The 14626-nt window shown below is 48.9% G+C and overlaps 1 protein-coding gene across 1 annotated transcript in view; it reads left to right on the forward strand.

Annotated features, from left to right (window-relative positions):
* Nucleotides 1–270: 270 nt before the first annotated feature.
* NAB1 (NGFI-A binding protein 1) overlaps nucleotides 271–14626 on the forward strand; it is a 62660-nt gene continuing 48304 nt past the window's right edge. Inside the window, exon 1 of the mRNA XM_060257205.1 lies at nucleotides 271–462. The gene's annotated coding sequence lies outside the window, so the exon portion shown is untranslated. The remainder of the gene's footprint in view (nucleotides 463–14626) is intronic.

Below are 14626 nucleotides of genomic sequence, written 5' to 3' on the forward strand. Positions count from 1 at the left end.
AGAAAGGAAAGAAAGAGGGCGGGGTCCCCTCCTCCTCCAGCAGCGCTACCCGCCCTCCCCCAGGCAGGCAGGCAGGCCGGCCGGCGCGCATCACGCGGGCGCGGGATCTCCCCATGTGATGTGACGGCGCCGCGGGTGGGAGGGAGCCCTGCCTGCATGTGAGGCGAGGAGGAGGGGGAGGACTTAGCTGGGCGGTGGAAGGGGCGGAGGCAGTGACGGTGGAAGAGGCGGAGGACTTAGCTGGTCGGTGGAGGGGGAGGAGGCAGTGACGGTGGAGGAATTAGCAGGGCGGGGGAGGCGGGGGCGGGGGAGAAGGCGGCTCCTTCCCTGCCTCCCTCCTTCCCTCCCTGCCCCGCAGCTGCCCGCGGGAAGGGCTGGGAAGCGGGCAGAGCTGCAGAGCAAGGACTCGGAACCCCGCCGGGCGCGCCAGCAAGAGCGCCGCCGGGCCCCGGGCGCTTACAGGCGAGTAAGCCCGGCGTTGGAGGAGCGAGGATCCGGGGCGCGGGAAAGCCGAGCGAGTTTAGGGGAACGGTGGTTCTACTCGGGAGTAAGCGGGGCCGCCCCCTTCCTCCGGCGGGAGGGTCTCGGCGGTGTCGGTGGGGATCGACTGGGGGGTGGCTCCGGAGTCAAGCCGCTTGACTCCGGAGCAACCCCCTTTTCTTTTCTTTTCGCTTCAATGTATTAATATATAGAATTCTGCATTCTACGATCTGCATTCAAATAGGTGTCAGTTCAGTTCCCTTTATGGGCATTACATTCAAATCGGAGTCGAGCCGCTTTCCTTGCCCCCGGATCGGGCCCGGGGCTGGGGGGTGTGGAGGAAGGAGGCGGCAGGACGCTTTGCTTTTGGGGAGTCTTCCTCGGGCGCCAGGAGGGCTTGCTCCGGATTAAGCGGCTCCGGAATCCTCCTCCCGGGGGCTCGGATCGCTCTGGAATGAGCTTAAAGTTCCTAAATCGTCGTCCTGGCGGCCTGAATAGGATTGCTCCGAAGTAAGCAGCTCGAGGATCCCGGGGCAAAAAACTTTACCTCGTTGGCGGTTTTTTCAACCCGAATGGTAGAGTTCACGGGGAAAGGGAGGGGAGGCGCATTCCGACGTGCTTGCAGCGGAATCCCGTGCAGGGTTTTGTGCGTGTCGGATCCGCGTGCACTTGGGCATGCTTTTGGGGGGGGGGGGCAGAATTCACGGGGAAAGCGAGGGGAGGCGCGTTCCGACGTGTTGTGTTCGTCCCCTGCAAGGCTTTGTGCGTGTCGGATCCGCGTGCACGTGTGCATTCTCTCTCTTTTTTGGGGGGGGGGGGCGACTCGCTTGGACTGAATTGCGGAATTCACAGGGAAAGGGAGGAGAGGCGCTTTCCGACGTGTTGCATTCCTCCCGTGTAAAGCTTTGTGCGTGTCGGATCCGTGTGCACGTGTGCATGCTTTCTTTTTTTGCGGGGGGGGGGAGACTCGCTTGGACTGGGTGCAGGTGTGCATTTTTTTGGGGGGGGCGCCTCGCTTGGACTTGGCAGGGCGGGAGGGGGGTGTTTGCCCCAGCACAGGCAGTGAGGGGGGGCCCCGCCAAATTGGGTATGGAGTCCATTGTATGCTATGGGACCATAAGAGGGCGTCATTTTGCCCCCCCCCCCCTCGAAAAACGTGTAGATCCGGTCCTGGGACTGGGGGCATGTGTGCATTCTTTCTTTTTTTGGGGGGGGGCATGGGTAGGACTGCCCCTCGGTTTGCGCAGCTGGAGCTTGCCGGAAGGCGAGGGCGGATGCGGGGGTGGGGGTGGGCGTGGGCGGCAGATTCCCAGAGAAACCCCGCCCTCAAAAGCGGGGAGGAGGGGAGGGCTTGTCTTCTGTGTATGCAAAAGTGTTTGGTTGTTTTCTTTTTTGCGGGAGGTGGGGGGGGAGATCAAAGCTCCCCCAAATGCCTTTCAGTTTCTCACCCCGCTGGATCCCCCAGCAAGAGCGGATCTTTTAAAAGATTTTGGGAAGTTTGAACTTGCCGTTTTCTCCCGACCGGATTGGCATGTTTTTCAAGGGGGGGAGGGAGGCAACAATTAAAAAATGGCGCCCCCTTATGGCCCGTCCTGCCTTATGGTCCCATAGAACGCAATGGACTCCACGCCCTGGAGCCCTGCGGTTTCTTCCCGTTCTGTTTGCAGCCCTGTTCGTGGCTGGATCCAAGCGGGCGGCCGTGTTGGTCTGAAGCAATAGAACAAAGCCGGAGACAAGGGGCGCCTTTAAGACCAACTAAGTTTTATTCAGAATGGAAGCGTTCGGATGCTCCTAAGCAGACTTTGTCAGACAAAATGGGAATGGCAAGCAGCAGTTCTTAATATAAGTGGGCAGTGTAGAATCATGGGAATGTTTTTAGCAGATTAAAAGAATCACAAATAGGGATCTGTGTCTGTTAGTGTTAGGACAAAGCGGGGCTGAAGCAGCACTGGAGAGTGATAAAAAGCAGACTGCAGTTGTCGGTGCGAAGTGCCGTAAAGCGAGGTAGCATTCTGGCTTTGTTAGTTTAAATAGAGGGCATGGTTTCTCAAGAGGTTATAACATCCATTATAGCAGGGGTGGCCAACGGTAGCTCTCCTGATGTTTTTGTTGCCTACAACTCCCATCAGCCCCAGCCAGCATGGCCAGTGGCTGGGGCTGATGGGAGTTGTAGGCAAAAAAACATCTGGAGAGCTACTGTTGGCCACCCCTGCATTATAGTTTGCCATTAGAAAAAAAAGGAAGACATTAAAATATGGTGGAGGATGGGTTTGTCTGAAGCAGGGGTGGCCAAACTGTGACTCTGGAAGCCCTGGCCGCCATGTTGGCCACTTGGAAAATCCATTTAAAGTTGCTTTCTTTCCACCTCCCCCCCCAACCTATCTGCCTGCTTGCCTGCCTTCCTTCTGGCTCTCAAACATCTGACATTGATGTCTTGCAGCTCTCAAACATCTGATATTTATTCTATGAGGCTCTTAACGTTAAGCAAGTTTGGCCACCCTGGTCTGAAGCAATAGAAGAAAGTCCGAGTCCAGTGGCACCTTTAAAGTTTTAATTCTGGGCATAAGCTTTCATGTGCTTGCACACTTCTCCAGGTATCTGTATGTGAAGAAGTATGCATGCACATGAAAGTTTATACCTGTATCTGAAGACATGTGCATGCACACAAAAGCGTATACCTGTATTTGAAGACGTTGGCATGCAGATGAAAGCTTATACCTGTATCTGAAGACATGTGCATGCACACAAAAGCGTATACCTGTATTTGAAGACGTTGGCATGCAGATGAAAGCTTATACCTGTATCTGAAGACATGTGCATGCACACAAAAGCGTATACCTGTATTTAAAGACGTTGGCATGCACACAAAAGCGTATACCTGTATTTAAAGACGTTGGCATGCACACAAAAGCGTATACCTGTATTTGAAGACGTTGGCATGCACATGAAAGCTTATACCTGTATCTGAAGACATGTGCATGCACACAAAAGCGTATACCTGTATTTAAAGACGTTGGCATGCACACAAAAGCGTATACCTGTATTTAAAGACGTTGGCATGCACACAAAAGCGTATACCTGTATTTGAAGACGTTGGCATGCACATGAAAGCTTATACCTGTATCTGAAGACATGTGCATGCACACAAAAGCGTATACCTGTATTTAAAGACGTTGGCATGCACACAAAAGCGTATACCTGTATTTGAAGACGTTGGCATGCACATGAAAGCTTATACCTGTATCTGAAGACATGTGCATGCACACAAAAGCGTATACCTGTATTTAAAGACGTTGGCATGCACACAAAAGCGTATACCTGTATTTGAAGACGTTGGCATGCACATGAAAGCTTATACCTGTATCTGAAGACATGTGCGTGCACACAAAAGCGTATACCTGTATTTGAAGACGTTGGCATGCACATGAAAGCTTATACCTGTATCTGAAGACATGTGCATGCACACAAAAGCGTATACCTGTATTTGAAGACGTTGGCATGCACATGAAAGCTTATACCTGTATCTGAAGACATGTGCATGCACACAAAAGCGTATACCTGTATTTGAAGACGTTGGCATGCACATGAAAGCTTATACCTGTATCTGAAGACATGTGCATGCACACAAAAGCGTATACCTGTATTTGAAGACGTTGGCATGCAGATGAAAGCTTATACCTGTATCTGAAGACATGTGCGTGCACACAAAAGCGTATACCTGTATTTGAAGACGTTGGCATGCACATAAAAGGTTATACCTGTATGTGAGGAAGTATGCAGGCACACAAAAGCTTATACCTTGAATAAAACTTGCTGGTCTTAAAGGTGCCACTGGACTCAGACCTTCTGCTGTTGTTGTGTTTTTTTTTTAAATAAAGATAACTTTTATTGAAACTTCATCATAATTTACAAACCGACAAAGTAAAAAAAAAAACAACCCCTAAATAAATAAGTAAAAATCCTAAGCAGAACGTAGCCGCCTTACATTCGAGGTAAACTATATACAACATAGGCTGTTAACCAATATACCTATCCACAGTACATTAATATAATTCAAGATCAGCATTTTTGAGTGGAATTTTACAGTCTTCAGGACAAACAGAATTAACGTATTCCAAAAATACAAACCATTTTTCAACAAAATTATTATCCATTTCAGGATTTTCCATCAGTAATATCTCAGTAGCCAGCTTGTCTTTTATCACTAAGTCGCATACCTTTGAGAACCAAGTTTGAAAATTTAGCTTATAATTTGTTGGGACCTCCTTGCCTTTCTTTCCAGTCCTCCTTCTCTGTTTTATCCTCCAAACAACCCTGCAATGTAGGTTAGGCTGAGAGCGTGGGACTGGTCCAAGGTCACCCACTGAGCTTCCGTGGCACGAGTTAGGATTCGAACCTGGGTCTCCCAGATACTTGTCCCATGTTCACCACACTGGATAACCAGTGTTTTTTGGATACTCAATTTCGGCAAACTTTTGACCAGCTTTTAAGATAAATTTTTGAAAGGCTTTTGGTTGCCTGTATTTTTAGCATGTGAGCATGCATCCTTGTGCATATGGTAAAGCCATCTCGATATTTTGGGAGCTTTCCCTCTCCCCTGCTGTAAGAAAGATGAAGGTTATGCCCGTTGTCGGATTTTACAGTGGTCAGAGATCTTATTTATATTATTGTATTACAGCTCCGTGGCGCAGAGTGATAAAGCTGCAGTACTGCAGTCTGAACTCTCTGCTCACAACCTGAGTTCGATCCCAGCGGTAGCTGGGTTCAGGTAGCCAGCTCCAGGTTGACTCAGCCTTCCATCCTTCTGAGGTCGGTAAAATGAGTACCCAACATGCTGGAGGGAAAGTGTAGATGACTGGGGAAGGCAATGGCAAACAACCCCGTAAAAAATCTGCCAAGAAAACGTGAAAGCAACATCACCCCAAAGTCGGAAACGACTGGTGCTTGCACAGGGGACTACCTTTACCTTTATTACAGCAAAATGGGAAGTATATAGGTGGTATTTCCAGTTTGGTGTAGTGGTTAAGTGTGTGGACTCTGATCTGGGAGAACTGGGTATGATTCCCCACTCCTCCACTTGCAGCTGCTGGAATGGCCTTGGGTCAGCCATAGCTCTCATAGGAGTTGTCCTTGAAAGGGCAGCTTCTGGCAGAGCTCTCACAGCCCCACCCACCTCACAGGGTGTCTGTTGTGGGGGAGGAAGGGAAAGGAGATTATGAGCCGCTCTGAGATTCAGAATGTAGGGCAGGATATAGATCCAGTATCTTCTTCTTCCCTACTGGTTTTGGTAGGGCTCCAAATAGGCTATTTCTCTGGAAGAGGAAGCAAGAGAGGTTGGTGTCGTTCATTAAGCTGTTAACTGATGGTGCAGTTGCCCTAAATATTTTTTAGATGTCGAGAGAGGAATCCGTACTCAGATCCATACCAAATGATAGGGCAGGTTAAGGCTGGACTTCGATTCCTCCCCCCCCCCCCGCCCCGTACTCAAGGTGTGCTGTCAAAAATATAATTTAGAAAAGTCAGAGGTTGTCTCGATACATTCAAATTGGAACATCTGCAGTCTGTATCTGCTGTTTTATGAAGATTCAAACTCATTTCTTCCCCCAGAATTGATCGCATCCTTCGAACGACAAAATGGTTGTATTTCTGCTAAGAACTGAAATGATATCCTTGACCCTAAATCTGGAAATATCTCATCCATTTTCAGACCTCTTGCTTCTTAAATTAAGCACGCCCGTGGTTTAACATGGCTGCAATTTCTGTTAAGATCTGAGTAAACAAACTAAGCGTCGGGATGCTGGCAAGCTATTTGATACCGTTTGCTCGATTCAGTTGGATCGAAAGCACTCCTATATTTTATTTTTAACGCTGGAACGTTAAAGAATGTCGAACTCGTTTTAAAAGTATGCCGTCGGCATTGGGGTGGTCATCGGACGGTTAACTGTGCGTAGCCATTTCAGAGGGGTAGTTACCTCGGTCAGCGGAAGGTGAGCGGGATTCGAATCCAGTAGCTCCTTAGATAGTCACAGGAGTTTCAGGGCATAACCGTTTGAGAGTCTGAGCTCTCAGACGTGAAGGGAGCTTTGACTCTTGAAAGCTTTTACCCTGAAACTCACTCTCTGTCTCTTTCTGTCTCTCTCTGTCCGTCTGTCTTTCTCTATCGGTATTTTTGTATTTCGTGTGTGTGTGTGTCTGCACATGGAAGTCATGGCAACTTCTGCCGACTGACCCCTACTATTATTATTTATTATATTTGATGAATTGTACAGCAGTAAAATCAGTTACATTTAAATATATATATATATTTACATTTTATCGATTACATTAAAATTACAAACCCTGATGACATCTTTAAAGTGCTCTTATTCAGTTATTGGATCACATCAGGGGTGAGGGGATTCCCCCAAGAGGACTTGGGGAGGAAAAGGTTCCAGGATGGCAACCGTCGCTGTCCTCATGCAAGGATTCGAATCCGATCCTCTGGGGGCTGGGAGGACCTTCAGAGTGGTGGCTGAATGAAGCCTTCCCCCCCCCCCCCGCTCTGGTATTCCAAGGAGATCTGACGAGATGGGGCTTGCCTGGGCTACCCGGGTTAGGGCCTATCCTGAGTCTTTGGTTGCTCAGCATCAACCAGTACCTTTAAAGAGATCTTTTTGGAGATGCTAAAGCAATCAGAAAAGTTACCGACGTGCTTTCTTGGCAGACGTACCGCTTCTTTTTGTGAACACGACAGTGCATAACGTGCTTTGAGATAGTATCGACAGGCAGCTCGGATAATAATAGGGACAATGCAGATAATGACAGGTTTTAATTCCTCTTCCCCCTCCCCCGTATTCAAGGTGAACTCCATGGATGATATGACTGTATAGCAGGGGTGGCCAAACTGTGGCTCAGGACCCACGTGTGACTCTTTCACACACATTGCGTGACTCTCAAAGCCCCCACCACCCCATCAGCCATCTTGGAGAAGGCATTTGTCTCTTTAAATCACTTCTCCAAGCCAGTCATCAGCTTAGAGACAACATTTAAAGTTAAAGTTCTTTTCTTTTCTTTTCTTTTCTTTTCTTTTCTTTTCTTTTCTTTTCTTTTCTTTTCTTTTCTTTTCTTTTCTTTTCAGAGCCAGTTTGGTGCAGTGGTGAAGTGTGCGGACTCTTATTTGGGAGAACCCGGATCGGTTCCCCGCTCCTCCACATGCAGCTGCTGGAATGGCCTTGGGTCAGCCATAGCTCTCCCAGAGGTTGTCCTTGAAAGGGCAGCTGGTGTGAGAACTCTCTTAGCCCCACTCACCTCACAGGGTTTCTGTTGTGGGGAAGGGAGATAAAGGAGATGGTGAGCTGCTCTGAGATTTGGATTGGAGGGCGAGATAGAAATCTAATTTCTTCTTCTTTCTTAAAAACTTTCTTTATTAAAAATTCAAACAGTTTACATAAAATCATAAAGCTTCAAAATATGATACAACTGAAATTCTGCACATAGATAATAACTTGAAAAATTAAAACTAAGTTAAATTCTTCTTCTTTCCCCTCTCCCATCTATTTGCCTGCCTTCCTCCCTGTCTTGCAGCTCTCAAACAGCTGACATTTATTCTATGAGGCTCTTACGTTAAGCGAGTCTTCCCACCCCTGCTATAGAGGGTCCCATTAGTACTAGTCTGTGACTGCTGTTGCTGCAGAACAAAATTGACGATTAAAGGCATTTTGATGCTCCTGTCTCTTGCTCTTGCAGTAGAACCAGGCAGCCGACGCTGTATTTCTCGAAGCCTAAAGATGCCCTGAAAACCTACTTGCCTTTTTAACTTAACCTTCTGTTGCAGGTGAATAGGAGAAGGGTCGTTTGAGTAATGAGGAGTCCCTGCCCTTGTAGCCTGTCTTTCGATCTCACTTCCTGCAAGCGTGCATGCTTAGCTTGGGGTTGACAGGGAACGGGGAGAGAACTCGGCCAAATTAAAGTTGTAAAGGGGGGGCGCTGGGATTAGGAAGCAAACTCAGGAAAAACCTCTAAAATCAGTTCTTTATCTCCTCCCCCTCCCGGAAATCCATATTTAGGAATGGTTTCTTTAAAAATTAGGAATGGGATATTTAGAAATCGTCTTGAGTCTGATTTAGGAAAAGCTGAATTTTGAATCTGGTGCTGGCATAGCACTTGTGATAATGATTCAAAAATATTTCTCCTGACTTAAGCCATGGTAAGGTGGTGCTTCATCAGGCTTTTGGTATGCGAACTCTCTGTTTGGGAGAACCTGGTTTGATTCCCCACTCCTCCACTTGCAGCTGCTGGAATGGCCTTGGGTCAGCCCATAGCTCTCGCAGAGTTGTCCTCGAAAAGGCAGCTTCTGGGAAAGCTCTCTCAGCCCCACCCACCTCACAGGGTGTCCGTTGTGGGGGGAGGAAGATAAAGGAGATTGTGAGCCGCTCTGGGACTCTGGTTCAGAGAGAAGGGTGGGGTATAAATATATGGTCTTCCTCCTTTTTCTTCTGGGGGTGGATGCAGAGTACACGCCAGTAGAGATTTTCTTGCAAAATCTAGATTGTCCATCCTTTTAGAGAAATTCATTTTCTCCACAACACCCTTATCTTCCTCCCAGAATCTGGGGATGAACGGGTTAACACGGCTCCATCCCACCCTGTGGCAGCCCACGCCAAGACTTCTCTCTAGTTCTTCGCCCACATGCCAGCCACATCACAACTGAAGAAACCTCCTCCGCTCTATAACCTTCACGCCCAGCCTTCGGTTCCCTCCCTCTCAGAGGGATAGAAAGTGGAGAATTCGAGATTTCGCCTCTCCGTTTTTGACCCCAGGCAAGGGAAGTGTCGAATAAGAACAAAGAACGCTCGCTTTAGGACAATAAGAGGAGTTCTCTTCCTCAAGCCTCCGAGTGCCTGACGTTCTTGTCGTTCTTAGAACAGTCTGGTAAGGTAGGATCAAAACAAATTGCTTTTGTGATGCCAAAGTATTTCTGGGCCGGCCAATGCTCTGAGAAGCGAGGGAAGACGCTGTGATATGTTCCTTCTTCTCTGGACAGGAAATCAAACATTTTCTTAGATGTTGTCTTCAGAATATGCAGGGGCTTGGAATATCTCTAGCACGACTGTTCCGGCTTGAAAGATTGACCAGTTGAAAACAATTTGGCTACCGTGTTGGATTGGACATGATAGAGGTCTACAAGGTTATGCACGGGATAGCAAAGGTAGAGAAAGAAGTCCTTTTCTCTCATTCTCACAATATGAGAACTCGTGGGCACGCCATGAAATTGCTGAGCAGTCAGGTTGGAACAGGTAAAAGGAAACACTTCTTCACCCAAAGGGTGATTAACACGTGGAATTCACTGACACAGGTGACGGCAGCTGCAAGCATAGATAGTTTCAAGAGGGGATTGGATAAGCATATGGAGCAGAGGTCCCTCAGTGGCTATTAGCCACAGTGTGTGTGTGTATTGGCCACTGTGTGATACAGAGTGCTGGACTGGATGGGCCATTGGCCTGATCCAACATGGCTTCTCTTATGTTCTTATGGGACACAGGGTGTTGGACTGGATGGGCCATTGGCGTGATCCAACAGGGCTTCTCTTATGTTCTTATGGACGGGCTGTCGGCCTGACCCAAAATGGCTCCTCTTATGGTCTAATTTCAGGGTTCCCCCCCCCCCTCCAGCTCCTGCTTCCCCATGATTACTTTTAAAAATTGTGATAAAAGGGTTTTATATTTGCTAAAACAAAGGCCGTGAGCACGCTTCCAGGGGTGCTGGTTTAGGTCCTTCATATCTCTTCCTCAAGCAGTGCGGCCTACCTAGCACTGAAACATTTTTGCATGAGGAGACGGTGTCCTGGGTAGGGTTGCCAATCCCCAGGTGGGATTAAATCAAATAACAAGGACACCACGGACCAGGCCATCAGAATACACTTAGGTATCTGTGCAATGAACTCAAGTACATATCGTTACATGTTAGGGTTGCCAAGTCCAATTCAAGAAATATCTGGGGGCTTTGGGGGTGGAGCCAGGAGCAAGGGTGTGACAAGCATAATTGAACTCCAAAAGGAGTTCTGGCCATCACCTTTAAACGGACGCACACCCTTTAAATGCCTTCCTTCCATAGGAAATAATGATGGATAGGGCACCTCCTTTGGGGGCTCATAGAACTGGACCCCCTGGTCCAATCTTTTTGAAACTGGGGGGGGGGGCGTGTTTTGAGGAGAGGCACTGGATGGTATGCTGAAAATTTGGTGCCTCTACCTCAAAAAACAGGCCCCCCCCCCAGAACCCTAGATACACATCAATTCTCCATTATACTCTATGGGAATTGGTCCTCATAGGGAATAATGGAGTACCCAGCAGATACTTCCACCCCACCCCCTGCTTTCTGATGACCCTAAAGTGGGGAGAGGGCCTCCGAACCGGGGGATCCCCTGCCCCCACCTGGGGATTGCACCCTGTTATATGTACGGGTTAATTGCATGGATATCTAAGTATAATTTGATAATCCCCAGGTGGGGGCAGGGGATTCCGTGGTTTGGAGGCCCACCCCCCGCTTCAGGGTCATCAGAAAATGAGGAGGGAGAGGGAAATTGGTGACCGATTCCCCTAGGGCAGGGTTTCCCAAACTTTTCTTTCCCATGGCCCCGTTATTTTTACACTTCTCCTTCGTGACCCACTAAAATTTGGAGGCGGAGCCAGGAGATGTTGGGGATGGAGCCAGGAGATGGGAATTATGTCATTTCCTGTGGTGTCAAGGGCCAAGTGATGTCACTTCTGGGGTACACTGAACCAAAACCCCACCTTTTCCTGTGATGTCACTTCCAGAATGTCCACCAGTGGGGCCAGGGCACTAGAAGCCCTCCCACTGTTGCTTCCCCCCCCCCCCCAGCACCAAGAATACAGACAGAGCATCATTTGCAGGGAAAGAAATAAAGAAGGGAGGCAAAGAAAAAAAAGCCTTCCTCGCCATCAGATGACCTCAGCCAGCAACAATTCTGCCCAGGGGTCATTTGGTAAAAGTGGGGGGGGGGGGAGAAGGAGGGAGAGGCAGCCCAGCTCCTTTTTGCACAACACAGAGACGGGAGAAGGAAGGAAGCCAAAGAGAGCTCAGACGTTGTAGCCTGTGTCGGTCTTCAAGGCTGGCTTTTCTTTGCACAACAGAGACAAGGGAAGGAAGGAAGCCAAATGGAGGGCAGACTTTGCAGCCTGTGTCAGTCTTCAAGGCTAGCTTTTTTTCTGCACAACAGAGACGGAAGGAAGGAAGCCAAATGGAGAACAGGCTTTGCAGCCTGTGTCAGTCTTCAAAGCTAGCTTTTTTCTGCACAACAGAGAGATGCGGGAAGGAAGGAAGCCAAATGGAGCGCAGGCTTTGCAGCCTGTGTCAGTCTTCAAGGCTAGCTTTTCTCTGCACGACAGAGAGATGGGGGGGGGAAGGAAACAGAGCAGAGGTCATGCTTTGCTGGGGGCGGGCTAGCTTTGGCTTTTCTTGTGACCCGGTAGTGAGGCTTCCCTGGCCCGATACCGGGTCCTGACCCTGCAAATGAAAAACACTGCCCTAGGGTCTCATGGAAAATTGATCTGTGAGTATCTGGGGCTCAAGGGAGGGACTGTTTTTGAGGTAGGGGCACCAAATTTTCAGCATAGCTGCTGGTGCCTGTCCTCAAACCCCCCCCCCCCCAAGTTTCAGAAAGATTAGACCGGGGGGTTCCAATTCAATGAGCCCCCAAAGAAGGTGCCCCTATCCTTCATTATTCCAAAGGGAGGGAAGGCATTAAAAAGGAGCGTGGTCCCTTTATATGTGATGGCCAGAACTCCTTCCAGAGTTCCATTGTGGTTGTCACAAAACCTGGAACCGCCTCCAGTCTTCTGGCTCCGCCCCCAAAGTCTAGATATTTCTTGGGTTGGACCTCTGTGCCCAGCTTGATTTCCTGCAACCCCCCTCCCCCCCTAACTTTCTGGGCCAGTCCCAAAATCAACTTAAAGGCTGGTCGTGGAGGGAGTGGGGGTGCTGAAAAGGTTGGGTTAACTTGATTTTTAGCTCTTCACTATTCTACATGGGGATGGCTCTAGGATTGCCAAGGATTGCCAAGTCCAATTCAAAAACTATCTGGGGACTTCGGAGGTGGAGCCAGGAGACTTTGAGGGTGGAGCCAGGAGTCTTCGGGGGTGGAGACCGGAGACTTCGGGGGTGGAGCCAGGAGCAAGGGTGTGACAAGCACAATTGAACTTCAAAGGGAGTTCTGGCCATCACATTGAAAGGGACCACACACCTTTTAAATGTCTTCCCTCCATTGAAAAGAATGAAGGATAGAGGCAACGTCTTTTGGGGCTCATAGAATCGAACCCCCTGGTCCAATCCTTTTGAAACGTGGGGGGTATTTTGGAGAGAGGCACTGGATTCTATACTGAAAATTTGGTGCATCTGCCTCAAAAAACAGCCCCCCCCTGAGCCCCAAATACCTGCACGCAGGTCAATTCATTATTTTCTATGGGAATAAGTCTTCATAGGGAGTTCCCAGCAGACCTTTCCCTCCCCTCCCCCCGCTTTCTGATGACCCTGATGCGGGGGTGGGGGTGGGTGGTAGAGCCTCGAAACTCCCCAGGTGCCGATCCGTGTTGCGTTCAGTAAACAAAGCCGTCTCCCTGTTGCTCATCTTTTTCACCCTCAGGAAATGCCCAATGGAATACAGCTTATTAAAACAAGTACGTAAGTGTGTGAACTATCCCTTAGTTAACGCATAGCCCCCTCATCCACATGTTTATCAAGTTAAATCCAGTGTTCATAGAGGCAGCTCGATGTGCGGGAAGCCCATTTGTGCGTTGCCGCCTGGAGAAGAAGACTGAAGGAGACTGCAGACTTATACCCCACCCTTCTCTCTGAATCAGAGTCTCAGAGCGGCTCACAATCTCCTCTATCTTCTCCCCCCACAACAGACACCCTTGCAAGGTAGGTGGGGCTGAAAGAACTCTTTTGTGAATTGCTCTGGAGACAGCAGCTTTGCGAGAGCTCTGGCTGACCCATGGCCATTCCAGCAGGTGCAAGTGCCAGAGTGGGGAATCAAACCCAGTTCTCCCAAATAAGAGTCCGCGCACTTAACCGCTACACCAAACTGGCTCACAAACTGGAGTGTTTGCTTTTTGCAGCACGAGCCGAGGTGTCGCAGTGGAAACGTTTTTATTTACTTCATTTGTATCCTACCTTTCTCCCCCGGTGTGGACCCGAGGGAGCTGGCTTCCTTTTCCACTCCTCCTTTTTACCCTCACAACAGCCCTGCGGGGTGGACCAGGCTGAGAGAACACAACTGACCAAAGGTCGCCCACTAAGCTTCCATGGCACGAGCCGGGATTCGAACCTGGCTCTCCTAGGTACTAATCTGATAACTGCTACACCGCACTGCCTCTCTGGAGTTCCCTTTTTAGTTTGCTATTCCAGGCAAGTGGCACTTCCTGTCGTTTGGGATTTTTAAGCAGCCGTGTTGTAGCCTCTGTTATTGGAGCGAGGCCTTTGTTCTGAAGTCAGAGGTGGATGTGGTGGGTGGTGTTCACCCAGTTCTTTGGAAAGGAAAGGAAAGGTCCCCTGTGCAAGCACCAGTCGTTTCCGACTCGGGTGACGTTGCTTTCACAACATTTTCACGGCAGACTTTTTACGGGGTGATTTGCCATTGCCTTCCCCAGTCCTCTACACTTTCCCCCCAGGAAGGTGGGGACTCCTTTGACTGACCTTGGAAGGATGGAAGGCTGAGTCGACCTTGGGCCGACTACCTGAACCAGCTTCCGCTGCGATAGAACTCAGGTTGTGAGCAGAGAGTTTAGATCACAGTACTGCAGCTTTACCACTCTGCGCCATGGGGCCACTAGCCTAGAGCGTAGGGGTGGCCAAACTTGGTTAATGTAAAAGCCACATAGACTAAATGACAGATGTTGGAAGGAAGGAAGGACTGACTATACAGGGCTTTTTTTGTAGCAGGAACTTCTTTCCATATTACTGTACTAAGAACCCTGAAAGTTCTTGGAGGATTGGCTACATCAGGGGGGTGGGGCTGAATATGCAAAGGAGTTTCTGCTACAAAAAAGTCATAGGATAGATAGATAGATAGAAGATAGATAGAGAGAAAAGAGAGAAGATAGATAGAAAAGAGAGAAGATAGGTAGATTGAAAAGATAGAGAAGAGAGA

Source organism: Heteronotia binoei, chromosome 16 (assembly GCF_032191835.1).
Source record: "Heteronotia binoei isolate CCM8104 ecotype False Entrance Well chromosome 16, APGP_CSIRO_Hbin_v1, whole genome shotgun sequence".
NCBI lineage: Eukaryota > Metazoa > Chordata > Lepidosauria > Squamata > Gekkonidae > Heteronotia > Heteronotia binoei.